The sequence below is a fragment of the Anser brachyrhynchus genome (assembly GCF_964034855.1).
Source record: "Anser brachyrhynchus genome assembly, chromosome: 6".
Taxonomy (NCBI): Eukaryota; Metazoa; Chordata; class Aves; order Anseriformes; family Anatidae; genus Anser; species Anser brachyrhynchus.
The window spans coordinates 32,935,873-32,949,780 of record NC_137700.1 but is presented as its reverse complement, the minus strand read 5'-3'; the positions used below and the strand labels follow the sequence as shown (position 1 = coordinate 32,949,780).

General features: G+C 43.4%; 1 protein-coding gene across 15 annotated transcripts in view; it reads right to left on the bottom strand.

Moving 5' to 3' along the window:
* Positions 1–13,908, bottom strand: part of SORCS3 (sortilin related VPS10 domain containing receptor 3) — a 313,425-nt gene that overhangs the window by 108,038 nt on the left and 191,479 nt on the right. The window lies entirely within an intron of this gene.

Below are 13,908 nucleotides of genomic sequence, written 5' to 3'. Positions count from 1 at the left end.
TTTCAACACATTCACTTTGTCTGCCATATGACAAATCTGGCAATCCCCCTGACTTTTTTAGTTCAACAGGAAGCAGGTGACTGATGGCATGTAAATTCCTAACATTAGTTAGAATGAAAGGCAAATTAGATTAGTTAACATGGCTATGATGTGGTAGATAAGTGACTCTATACTCAAGGTCATGCTGTGATCTGTTTGTATGGTGAGGGCTGCATCTCTCTCCAGTGTAGGAAGGAACATGAAATGCTCCTAATTTATAGCTTCCATTTTCAGAACAAGGTCTAAATTTTCAGATAAGTCAGAAATCAATCTGCTCAGCAGTTAAACATTCAAGATAGTGAAGCAGATCTTGAAAGCCATATTTTCAATCTAATGATTGTTCTGTGTTTTCTGGCTAGCAAATGGTGCAGCAGCCAAATTTCCACACAATTCCACACTGTCTCAGACACAGGTTCACTTGGCATATTCTCTGCTGAATACTACAAACCTTGTCCTCCACACAGTTAATCCCCACAATTGACTCACTCATAATCAGAGCATGTGTAAGTTCTTTTCCTACAACTTTGAGCAAGTTTAGTTTTTTAGAAATGAATCACACCTTCAGAAACAGCTACTCTGCTTTACAACTAGATCACAGAGGAAGAAATAGCAGGCAGTATTTTCAAGGGGATTTCAAATAAATTCCATCTGAAACAAATTCTGGGTTAATAAAACAAGGGTTGATTGTAGACTAAGGAGGTAGATAACAGAGCCAAGAACCTTATATTTTTGTAATATACAAACTTCAGGTTCTAAATGAGAAAATTTTAGCATCTGTGTAAAGGTTGTACATTTGATTTGTAGTAATTGGATTTACAACTTGGAGACAGGTCTATGTTCAGATTAGAAGGGTTCACTACCTAGTGATGTGTACCATGGCACAGCTACGACGGATGGCTAAGCGTGGCTGGGAAGATAAACTCTATGTGCTTGCACTGAATATTAAAGTTTCCTGAATAGCCAGTATCTTTGACAACAAATATCCAGCAGACACATCAGAGCAAGACTACAGAACAATTTGCCAAAGGAGATGGAGAAGGGCTGTTTGAGCAGTGTCTGCACCCCGAGGCAGCCGATCAATTCTGTGTTTGCATGCAACTACAGAGCTAAACCACAGCATTGTATACCTAGCAAGAGGAAACTCAAAAACTGAAGTTCAGACCCTACCAAACATCTAATATGACTGATTGTGTATAGACAAAAGAATCAGTTCTCTGCATTTCTGTCAATGGGAAAGCGAATTTCTGCCACTAACAGCTCAAGCTGACAGTGAATAAAGCACATCGGGAAGAAGAGAGAGGAGCAGGCATTTGCCAGTCTTATCAAAATGGGCTCCACTTATGTAGATTTCATTTCAGCCAACATCACTGGGCTTACGGTAAGAATTATTAGGAAAGATTTTCTGCCCGGTGTTCTTTAGGAGATCAGACATGATCTGAATATTCCTATCTGGCCTTGTTTCTTTGGCACTGTCACTAGATAAGATAATCTACAGCACTATAAAACTACATTATCTGGACCTCCTCTGCTTTTCTGGTCACCTATTACAGTGATAGCCTACCAAAAAAGCCAGTAGAGAAACCTCTGCCGCAGAAAGAATTATCTTTAGATACAAAATAAAGTACTGCATCGTTATCATTACTACTGCTACTACTATCATTATTAGAATTAGGAAGATAAAAATCCTTATCCATTTCAAGGATGGGCTTACAAATTTGACATAAATATTCAGATAACAGCTTTCTGAGGGGACATTCTGTTTAACACTGTTCTTAAAGACAATGATTGAAAATCCACAGTCCAGGAGTCAAAATTCTGCAGTGCTACAGCTCTGCCTTAGTATTAGCCCGGTGCCTGCCAGGAATACTCCTCGAGTCATTTGACATGGTTTTACACATATGGGGACTTCTGCATAGACTCTGTCATATGGGTCACATGAAATAACTCGTCTATCCTTTTCCTGACTGGATGTACAATTTGCAGACTGATCCACGGTGCTGTACAAATCTTGGGCTCCAGGCATCTTGGCCTCAGTAACTCCTGTTCACAAGCGAGTGGGACTAGTATCCTTATTGTATTCTGCAGCAGATTAACCATTCTCACCACGAGAGCAAAGGATTAGCAAACTATATCCATTTCCTTAGATCCTCTTTTATCTTTTGCCCCTAGCATTTCTTTTTCTTTTGCAGCTCCGTAACAGCGGTAGCTACAGATAGCTCAGTGGCATGAAGCACAATCTCTTTCTAGCTACTCGTCTCTCCCACCGTGTCTCATTCAGGCAACATCGTTCTCTCTATCAAGTTAAAAATCAGAGACCAGCTACTGAGTATTTTTTCCACCTTCTTTCTATTAAATCTCAGCCTGACTGATGGTAGAAGGATTAAACTGAACTTGCAGCCTTTAGGTGATTTCAGATGGAGAGATAAGGAGACACTATTTGTTAAGTGAGGCAAGCAGCAAAGAGTGCAGCCGCCTCGCCAGCAGCTCCGGCCCAGGACTGCTCCTGCTGGCTGCTGTGGCCCAGCCCAGTGCTTGGGGACTGGGGCTCCCTGCCCAGGCCAGGGGACGTGGCTACTGCTTTCCCCTTTCCAGGTCCAACCCGTAGGAAAACTGAGCAAGTATCCCAGAGACGCATGGACACACACAGACAGGACATTGACTTGACCGTCCACAAAGGCTGCCCCAGCCAAGGGCTGCCTCCAACAGCACGTACACACACTGGGCTCACGTAAAACAGACACAGACAGCCGAGCCCCCTTACACCATTCTGGCTGTTAGTGACAGACGTTGGCTGGTGCAGGCATGCACAGGGCTCTCTTTAGGTTCACAAGCACACACACAATCGTGGATCTTTCAAACACCTGGCATGGCCCATCTGTCCGTCCAGCACCCACCCAGATCCTGGACCCTTTACACACTTCATGGGTTGCCTACTCACCGGCTGGTCCAGCCTGAAGTTTGTTAGCAAATACACACACGCACACCCCACGTGACGCCTGTAGTTTGATAGCCCACCCATTAGTGTGACAGGGAGGTTTGTTTCTTGTCATCGTCTCCATTTTGCTTTGTCAGGCCTGTGTCTCCGCATTTTGCTTATTGTTCCCCCTTCCTTATTTCTTATCATCCTGATCCAGAAATCCTCCCTCAGACAACCTCGCTCAAATCAGCGTTCCCACATCCATCTCTTTCCTGATCAGGTTTGGTTCCCATCACTGCCTCCCTTACTCATTATCTGTTTGTGGTCTTGGAAAAGGTCCTCTACCGGACACTGCTAAAGGAGCAGACACTATCCCATGTACTCTTACACTATTAATTCAAAGAACTTACATTTTTTTTATTCACCCATTTACTCTAGGCATCCACTTCGAATTTCAACCAGATGAATCTTAAGGCGTATGACAACAAACGCTTGAAAGGTCTCCCTGGCCCAGTTCACTTGCATAGTGCTATTTACAGATGTAAAAGTTAACATTGAATTAGTAAACAGAAGACACAAATGAAGACTTTTCTGGTGTGCGTTAAAATTTGTCATATATGTGTTTTCCCTTCACGGGAGAAGAGATATTTTTTAGATGAGACAACAAATTCAGCGGCAAGTACAGCAGATTTCAATAGAAATTAATTTGACCTAAGGCTGAATACCAAGTGATGGAAGGAAATGAGGTTTGTATGGTGCCAAGATTTTCCTTTTTTAAAGCTCTGGCCTGGCTATTTAGTGACAAATAATGTTTGGCATTTCCACCTCCCAGAGCATTCCAACACATCAGCTCACAAGACAGATGGATTTCAGTGTACCATGAGGGTGTACCATGAGTGCATGCCCTTTTTGCAGCAGCCACCTTCTGTTATTTGACCTGCTCTGATGAATGGAAAATTAAGTCCATTACAGGTCGTAATGTTTGTATGGGCCAGTCCTCAGTGAAACCTAGTTCTTATGCCTTGACACAGCTGAAGAGTGGCATGCAGAGGCCTTGACTAAGGAGCAAATCAGAAGCAAAACCCAAAACAGAAGGATGAAGTCCTGGCCTGTTACAAGGGTGACAAAATAGTTAACACAAAAATAAACTCAGCCTCCTACATCTACCACAGAGGCACCTCAGTAAAATCCACCACAGCACTCAGCCAAACCCCAGCAACCCCTAAATCAATTTGAACAGACCACTGACAGAAACATCCTGAAAGCTGAGGTACTTTGGGAAAAAAATGCAAGATGCTCCAACTCCTCACTGAGCCCACGCATCTGAGTGAGGCTTATTAATCTCATTTACCCTTGCAGCAGACTACAGCTTTTTTGATGCTGTTTTGGTTTTTTATTAGGCATAACCCTAGAATTTCTGCTTGCCTGCAGACAGGCTTATGACAATGCAACAGGAAAGATGGGATTTATAAAGGTGAAGGGGTCGGCACTGCATGACAAATAAATATACCTCTTAATGTGCTCTCAGGCATGATGAAACACCAAAAATATTACCCTAAACATGTCATCCTGGCCACACTAGCAGGATCAAAGACCTGCTCCTGTTTTTGCACCTGGCTTTCAGTTCACCTCAGCTCAGCAGTACAGGCACAGCCTTTGGGAAGGGGTGCTGAGCACTGGGGAAAAATCTACTCATGCACTGGAGCCTAGTTAGACCTAATGCTAAAAAAAAAAGGCCATATATCGGGAAGGTAAATAGCAAATGTTTATTCAAACAGCATCACAATGTTCTACACTCAAGGATTGTAGCACCAGACATATCACATCCACCAACACAGTCCTGTGTTTTACCAAGAACAGACAGACTGTATGAGGAAAGACCTTGGCAGCCCAAGTGATATACAACTTTATTTCACCACAGGCCAGAACCTTAACTCACGCTTGTCTTGCTCAGCACAACACTGAATCATAAGGATATTACATATCACAGGCAGACTCCTTCTTCAAACTCCAGTAACGCTTGCAACATTTTATTTAACACAGGGATTTTTTCTGAGATAAGTAGCAAACCCCTTTGAAGGGGGCTTTATCCCTGATATCACATTCTAGGCCATGAACACGTACAACATGCCAGAAACTGTCAGAACAACTAGGCTGGATACACAGACACATGCACACAGAGCTGCATATGAAAAATGCCTCCATGCTCTTTTGGTACTCCAGTACAAGCTCTCGGGATGACGCATGGCTTGTTTGGATGATCTTGTTTGGGGCTGGGATCATTTGTTTGGGGTGTTTTGTTTATTTTCTCAGTGAGAGCTAGAAAGAAAAGAAAAAAGATTTTGCTCAAGTCCGGCTTCTCAGAACTGGAGGAATGTGAAAAACTGCCCATCTTAAACTCTGCTTATGGAGAGAATGGAAAAGAGTGAGCAATGAAAGAAAAGCCTGGGAACAACAGGAGTAGATTCAGCCCCCGGTGTTAGTCATCCATATCCTTGTCAACAAGGAGCCTGTCACCAACCCAAGAAACAGACACTTCTAAAGCTCAATTCCCATACTAAAATACACTTCTAAAATTATTACTTACGCCTTAGAAGCCTCCATTTCTCTCCACAGACACTAAAAAGTCCACAGTGACTGGCGCAGAAGGAGGCACCCCCACTGCAGATATCACACTAGGCAACCTGTTCCCACACTGACTTGCCTGCTCCTCATGGGGGAAGCAGGAAAAGACTGAAGACTCAGCTGGAGTTAGAGAAGGATCGGCATACAGTAGGCTGGGTACACTCTACTGCAGCAAGAGCAGCCCTGAAGATGTCATGCCTACTGCTTCTCCATCTATACTACAAACTAAAGAAATTCAGAGAACTTTGGTACTGATATGCTTTCTTGCCCAAACACAGAATTACAGCCTCTGGAACATATATAGCCTGTACCCAAATAAAATCAGATGCTTTGTTCCTAGGAAGTCAGGACTATTGGCCAGAGCAAACATCTGGAAAGAATCTCCATAGTTTCCTGTCTGCCAGCCAACCCTGAGCGCATCTGGAGCTTGCAAATGATGGTGGCAGATAAAGAGAGCAAGAACAGCTGGACCCTGTGCACTTATAGGAATAATTCATTTACTACACAAAATTACACTTCCCCCTAGACAATACATCCAGCTGATGATGGAAAGATGTGTTCATATTAATCCAGCAGGGTGAGGGTCAGCCTGGGGGTAATTACTGGGCAACAGCTGACACATGATGGAAGAGGAGGGGCAGAATAGCCAGGCCTGCCATGTTATCAGAAGATCACGATCCCGAGCAGTAGCTTGGATTGCTTACATGAAAAGATGGCTCTGATCCCAGCACAGCACAAAAGCAAAGTAACACCTTCTCAGCCAGAGCTGGTGGGAAATATCTACAGAATGTGTGGAGGGTTCCTGCCAAAAAATCAAACTGGGACAGAAGAAAAATAAAATTAGGTCAACGTTTCTGTAGGAAATTGGACTGCATGCAAGCAATCTGCGAAGAGTATATCTCAGAAAAGCAAGTCTGTTGCAGGGTCTTAAATTCTCTCACTCGGGAAAAGACCACAAGCACTGAAAAAAATTTAGAGGCACAGAAACTGAGAAAAAGTTGTAAACCACTCAGAAAATTGCAAGATGTGTTTTCTATCTACAATTCTGTGTTACAGATGAAGTTACAAAAGGGCAAGAAGGCGCTATCGTTAATACGTCAAAAAGTTTATTCCTAGAAGGAAAATGAGCTTTCTGCAGGAAAAACTCGCAATACTTTTCAGCATTCAGAATATAGAACAGAGAAGTCACGTCTAAAAACTGACAGAGATGACCCACCACGTGGAGCAAGATAGCTGTGTACAATAAACTCAAACTGCAGTGAAAATATTTCAGGAGATGACATCAAGCTTCTTCTAAAGACAGACTGAGCACTTGGGTACTGCAAGAGAAAAATCAAAATATCTTGGAACAGTATTCTGTAGAGGATAGATGGATGTCTCCCACTTCTTTCACTGCAAAGGAAGATCTTTTTTCACACCTAAAATTGGACATAGGAAGGGACTAATACAGTTGCCCTTACTTAACAAAAATAAATAAATAAAGCAAAGGAGTCTGTACTGTTGTAGATAACTGCTCCAAGCAATTGAAAAGATACAAAAAATAATTGCATTTCTTACTGTTACTTGTTTTTTTCATTTGTCTCCAAAATAACACCTATCACTACTCAACCAAAATGTTCTCTTCTTTTCTGTTTCACTGTTTCACCACTGGAAACTGGTGTCTTTTTCCCTCAGTTCCAGCCAAATCCCTGAGACTTTATAACTCCTCATTCATGCAAACAGAATCACAGAATCGTTTAGATTGCAAAAGACCTTCAAGATCAAGTCCAACCATCCACCTAATGCTACAATTCCACCGTGAAACCCTGTCCCTAAGCACCACATCCACACATCTCTTAAATACCTCCGGGTGGGGGGGGGGGAGTCCACCACCTCCCTGAACAGCCTGTTCCAAGACCTAACCACTCTTTCTGTGAACAAATTCTTCCTGATGTGCAACCTAAACCTCTCCTGATACAACTTGAGGCCATTGCCTTGCATCCTATCACTTGTCACCGGAGAAGAGAGACCAACACCCTCCTCGCTGTAACCTCCTTTCTGGCAGCTGTAGAGAGCGATGAGGTCTCCCCTCAGCCTCCTTTTCTGCAGACTAACCAGCCCCAGTTTCTTTCTGCCCCTCACATGTCTTGCTTTCTAGTCTCATCACCAGCTGTGTTGCCCTTCTTTACACATACTCGAGCTACTCGATGCCCTTGTAGCAAGGTACCCAAAACTGAACACAGTACTCAAGTGTGGTCTCACCAGAGCCAAGTACAGGGGGACAATCACTTCCCTAGTCCTGCTGCCCAGACGATTTCTGATACAAGCCAGGATGCCATTGGCCTTCTTGGCCACCTGGGCACGCTGCCATCTCATGTTCAGCCAGCTGTCAAACAGCGCTCCCAGGTCCTTTTCTGCATAGCAGGTTTCCAGCCGTTGTTTCCCAAGCCTACAAGGCTGCACGTTAAGACCCAAGTGCAGGTATTAGCCTTGCTGAATGTCATCACCAGTTGGACATGGGCCATCAACCTAGACTATCCAGATCCCTCTGCAGTGTTTTGCTACCCCCAAGAAGATCAGTACTTCCACCCAGCTTAGTGTCATCTGCAAACTTACCAAGGGTGTACTCAATCACCTCATCAATATCACTGATAAAGACATTAAACAGAACTAGCCCCAAAACAGTCATCAAATTCCTAAGGAATTCAAGTTGGGTTAGTAAACTCCCAAATAGCGAAGAGAGGTCCAAAGACTTTCACCCAGTACCCACAACACACGGTCCATTTTCCCTCATTTATTTTTTTATTTGATATGTTGCGAAATTGTTTTTTTCCTTCTCACAGCCCCACTTGCTAAGTCTCCTTGCAGAGACACCCTACAACAACTGTGCAGCCAGCAGGTGCACTCAGATACTGACACGCTGTGCCTTTGGGATAAGAGCAGAGTGAGAAGCCTCACCGGAGCTGAGCACCAAAAGACAGATGACAAACAGAAATAACTGCATAAGAAAAAAGACACGATAGATTTAGTGTAACATTAAAGACAGCACGTGGTGCAATAGAAATATGCCCTATTTCAGCTTCCACCTTACCTTCCCCTCCCATGTTTCATCCCTCCTTTTCTGGGAACAGCAGAACTCGGTTCTAAATTATGCATCAGCTGAGTGACTGAAGACAGGTCAGGAGCAACCCTTGCCATGGAAGGGGCTTTATTGCTCACAGTAGGAAAGGTTGCATTCAAGGAAAGACTTGGGACATCTGATTCCTCTATTTCACCATTCCCCTCAGACCAAGTTTTTTTATTAGGTTCCTCTGGTGTGTCAAGCAATAACCATAATGAGACACAAAGGCTAGTGTCACATTCAAGCTGATGACCAATTCAAGAATAACAATACCATCTCTGCTTCTTCCTTTCACCACCTCCCAGGAAAATGCCTGTCCTCATCACCTTGCTTTGCTTGGGCTGCAAAAGAATCAAGATTTAAAGCTTGGAAGTTCTTCTGGACCTTCAAAGAAGGTAAGGGAGGGCTCTTGCCACAAGCTGCTAGAAATCATAATTCTGGTAAGGCATCCTTGACAGCTTCACACTAAAGAACTGAAAAAATAAATCCTGCTTCCTGAGCACAAAGATTCATGTAACAGCTGGTGGAGCTGAGTTTAAGAGCCAGTCTACCAGCACCATATTTATGGACTTAGTTTACACAGAGTTGTATAAACTAGTAATTGTAATGAAAACAAATGGACCAGTTTGTGTCTGTGCTTTGATTTCTTTTCCAGGTGATTAAGGGCTGAATGAAGAGATCTCCTTACAGCCCAAGGCTCCTCTCTAGCACGGTACAACCAGATGGTCTCAGGCATGGAAAAAGAACATCCACAGAGTGCTGCATGCCCAAGACCCATTAGAGCTGCTCATTTTGCTACAGATGTTGTACAGTAGAAGGCACTCTAGAAACAGATCATTTTGATGAGAAACTGGGCTAGACAGAAATTAAATACTAAACACATTTCTATCATCTGTCACATACAGGCAAAAAAAAGAAAAGTATCAGAAGAAAGGAAGTTTTCTTTATGCTTTAAAATTTATTACTAAAGTATTTCACATGCTGGCTGGCAAAAGTGGGTCTTCAGGCAAAAACTCAGACTACACTCTACCATTATAAAAAAAATGGTCAGGGATCTTCTGTGCAAACTTCCAAAACTTTGAAAATATCTAACTTCACATTGTAATTGTATAGACTTGGTTTATAAAGCAACCAGATAAGGCACCAATGTCACATTTCATGGTTTTACAGTTAAAAGTAAAAAAATAAAAATAAAAAAAGCCTTCAACCTGATTTGTCTGCTCACAGCAGTTGAGTTTGCTTAAACCAGATGCTCAAAGCAAGAGTTGCCTCTATTCGCTTCTCCACTTCACTACCAAGAAAAAGCAGAAAGTGGATTACGCTGGTGAAAAAAATGTCCCCTCAAAAACTTTCATATTTCAATTTCTCTTAAGCCTAACTGGTACCAAGTACACTCAGCCAAAAAATTGCCATTTTTGCTGAGATCACAGCATATCTTTTCCTTTTCCACTGCGTGACTGATTTGTAGTAGAACAAGGAATCCAGATACAGCTGCAACAGGAGCAGTGACGTAAATGAGCATCACTAGACATTAAAGCATGTTTCAATCCTGGGTGAAAAACAGGCTTTCTTTGCCCTACTTTCTCTCCTGCTCCCCGAAATGCTGGACTTTTACAGAACCAAGATGAAAAGCATTACATTCAGATTTTTTCTCTTTAAGGGTGAAAAAATGTGCTTGTTTTGGTCAAAGCACATTTTGATCATTTCTAAATAATTTAGTTTTAACAACTTGCGGAAGGTACTATAAACAGAAATGGCATTTTGAAAGAAAGCTGGCTTTGACTGCTTTTTTTATTCTTTACTTCCTGCCATTTTAACCACTGCAAAATTAGATCTAGAGTCTGGGTGAGGGAGGGCTAAAGTTGAGCAACTTTTTGCCACCAATCCCTTTGTGACTAAAGTTTAGTTAATAAACCTTAGTGAAAACTAGAAGTATTAAAGCGGGAATGAGAAAAAAAAAAAAGTGAAACTAAAATAAATAACTAAATAAAAACCCTCCAGCATCTGCAAATGAAGAAAGACATAACAGATGGGGCGAGCAAAGTGTGGTGCATGGGGACATAATTTCCCACACCAGTGATGCAGAGCAGAGAGTGAGACTGGACAGAGGAAGGGCCAGGGATGCAGGGGATGACACTGGAGCTGTGAAGAGAACAGAATGGGATGAAGGTGGTAGAGCTGCCTTCTGCTACCAGGGTCTACAAACAAGGTGCACCAGGGGATACCTGTACTAGTATTTCCTCCACTGGCATCCAGTAGGCTCAGCCAGAGGCTGAGGACAGTGGCAGGCTTCTGTTCTTTAGCTGCTGCTTCAGGATTGGATCTTTTACAGTGACAAAAGCTTACATCAGCTCTAATGGCTGCTGACTTTTCTCCCTCCAAGCCAGCCTTGTCCCTTTGAAGCCCAGCTTCTTCTCAGCTTAAAAAAAAATCATCAGGCAGTTTTTGGTGTGAGGTCTGTGCTAACTAGATCCACCAGCTGCATGGGTGCATCCAAGGGGGCCGTGCAGCTCCACCACGCACCAGGGAGCTCTGTGCTCTCCCACCCCAACAGGAATATCTTGCTTGTTCCTGGGGAATCCACAGTGCACCTCTTTAGAAGCCCCTCTTTGTGCTTGTTCACTGCTTGTACTCCGAAAGTTTAACAATAAGGGGAAATAAATGGGAACCACATGTCTAATGGGAAGATTTTTCATTTGAATGTGTTTTATTGTGTGATATATGCCTTTAATTAAACTGCAAGCGTATGGGTACATTTGTTGCTATTACAGACCCATCTTTCATGTTTATTGAACATAATACTACTATGGGTAAAGCAGTTGAGGCTCAGACATTAGCCAGAGTGGGACATAAAAGTACAATCACATGCTTGATTCTTCCTCCCCTCCTTCCTTTACAACCCCTGTGGCACTGTCCATAGAATAACCTCCATATTATGGGGATAAAGGTTTAATGGAAAGGTTGGTTAGACAGGGTTTTTGTGTGTGTGTGGGTAGGGGATTGGTTGTTTCATTCCTCCAGATTAGTGAAATGGATTTCACACCACCAAAACACTCCAAATTCATAAGATTTTTCTGAGTTATTTCTTTAAGTGGAAAAAAAAAACATTTCTGAAAGTTTAGACATGGCCATTAAAGAAAACGGTTCAGGATGGAATTTTATTCTGAGATATAACTGTTGTTCATGTAAAAAAAATCACATGGCTTAAAAGAAAGAAATATTAATCTGGGCTCAATCAGAAAGTGTCATTTTGACAAAATTAAAGCAACGCATTTTGCTCCGGGTTAAACTGCACGTAATTTAACACACACGCCCTGCCACCCAAGTCAGCTTCAGTTTTGCATTCATCAGCATTTTCACAGGCCAGGGAGATCGCTCAAGACAGCTGTCAAGTTATGCAGCTCGCCACCCTGCAGACACTGAGCTGAAATGCACCTGACACTATCCAGCACACATAATGGAAATGAGTTTAAAAAAAGCAACAAAAAAACACCCCCCTCTCCTAGCCGAGGCCATCTTCCCCTTGGCAGCAATCCCACAGCACAGCAAGTAAAATTGCTCCCACTCGGGAGCTCCAGTAAATCCTGCTCTGATCCCACCTTTCTCTGAGGCCAGACACCACTGCAGCCTCCCTGCAAGCACATGCGATAACCAAAGCTGTGAAGCTCGAGGGGTTTGCTCTGCTCAGTGCCATTAGCACATCAGCCCAGGTACGTGTCTGCGACAGCTCAGTGCTCCGCTCTCCTTGGCGTGGGTTTCACTCGGGCTGATGCAGAGATGCATACACCGAGAAATGCATCACAAGCACAGGTGCCAGACGACTTGGAGGGAAGTCAGAGAGAGATAATAAAGAGGTGACCTGAGGAGATGGATTCCAGGAGCTGAATGTACGGAATTTCTCCAGGGATTGTAAAAAGGAAGCGCAGAACTGCTGCCTACCTGTATGATAATGGGATAACACCAAACAAATGGGAAGCTTTGAAGGGATTTAAACTGGATGACTCACAAAAAGATGTAAAATGAAGAAGTGAGTACAAAGAACAGGCTGGCATGGGTGAGAAGGCAGAGGCAGACACTTCTAATCCTTAGAAAACAGAGCTAGATAGAATTCCTGGGATTGCAAATACTAATTTTTATTAATTTCCTTTCCACTTTAATGCTTCTTCTAACAGCAACACAGTCTGCAAAGGGGCCCAAGAGCCATACTCTGCCCGCTCTGCCTGTCAGATCCATAAGGCAGGAAGGATGGCACACCTGGCACCTCACTGCATTCACTCCAGCCGTGCTCCAGCTGGGCCTTGCAGCAGGCATCTCCAGGCTGCCACAGCACACCAGGCTACCTTTGGGTCATGGATATGCCCCAGATGCAATCCAGAAAGATTTCTGGGAAGCCACAATAGATGAATGGGCACTGCTTAGGAGGTGTGCAGGTCCTGCACTAGGAAGGATCCCTTTCTGGATAATTCTGGTCCCACGCACACAGCCTGAATGCTCTACGCCGCCTGGGACCAAGGCCACGTACTGGACCAAACCATCACAGAGCAAGGCCCACCACAGTCAAAGGGAGGCTTGTGCTCCCCAAAAGTGAACACAGATGTTCCCTGTAGGATAACTGTGACTGTGAAATAACTTGTATAAGTAAAAGAGATTATAAAAACAAAGTAGTAAACTTCAGCTTCTGGTAGTACTGAAGGTGCAGCAGCTTTATGCCAGCAAATACTATCTCCTACTCAAACGTCCTAGCTCTTGTACCATCTTCTACAGTTCCTTCCTCCAGGCCATCTTCATTACCTCACTCTTGTCATATCCACTCCTACAATAAATCAAGAGAACTAAACCTTAATATGAAATGGCCCATAAGTCTTGATTCATTGAATGCCTCAAGTGCCAAAGCAAACTTGCTTCTAGGAGCTTGAACATATCACATAATAAAGAAACTCAGTTCCTCTCAACGTCACCCTCCTTCTCCCCAGTCAGCTCTGGTCTCTGCCAGGTATTCAGCAAGCTCGAAGAGATTCTCCAGTGCTGCTCTTACTGTAACACTCTAAAAATCCTAGGGAGGAATTCAGTTCAGCTCTAGCTAGTCACATTTCTCAGTGGCTAGATCCCCTTGCAAGCCATGCATTGCCAGCAGACAGCTACGGAAGGTAAAAGCAGAGCCTGCTTACTAAAGCCCCTCTCTTTAGACACACAGCCAAGCCTGAGATCATGTGTAGGAAGGGCTTTC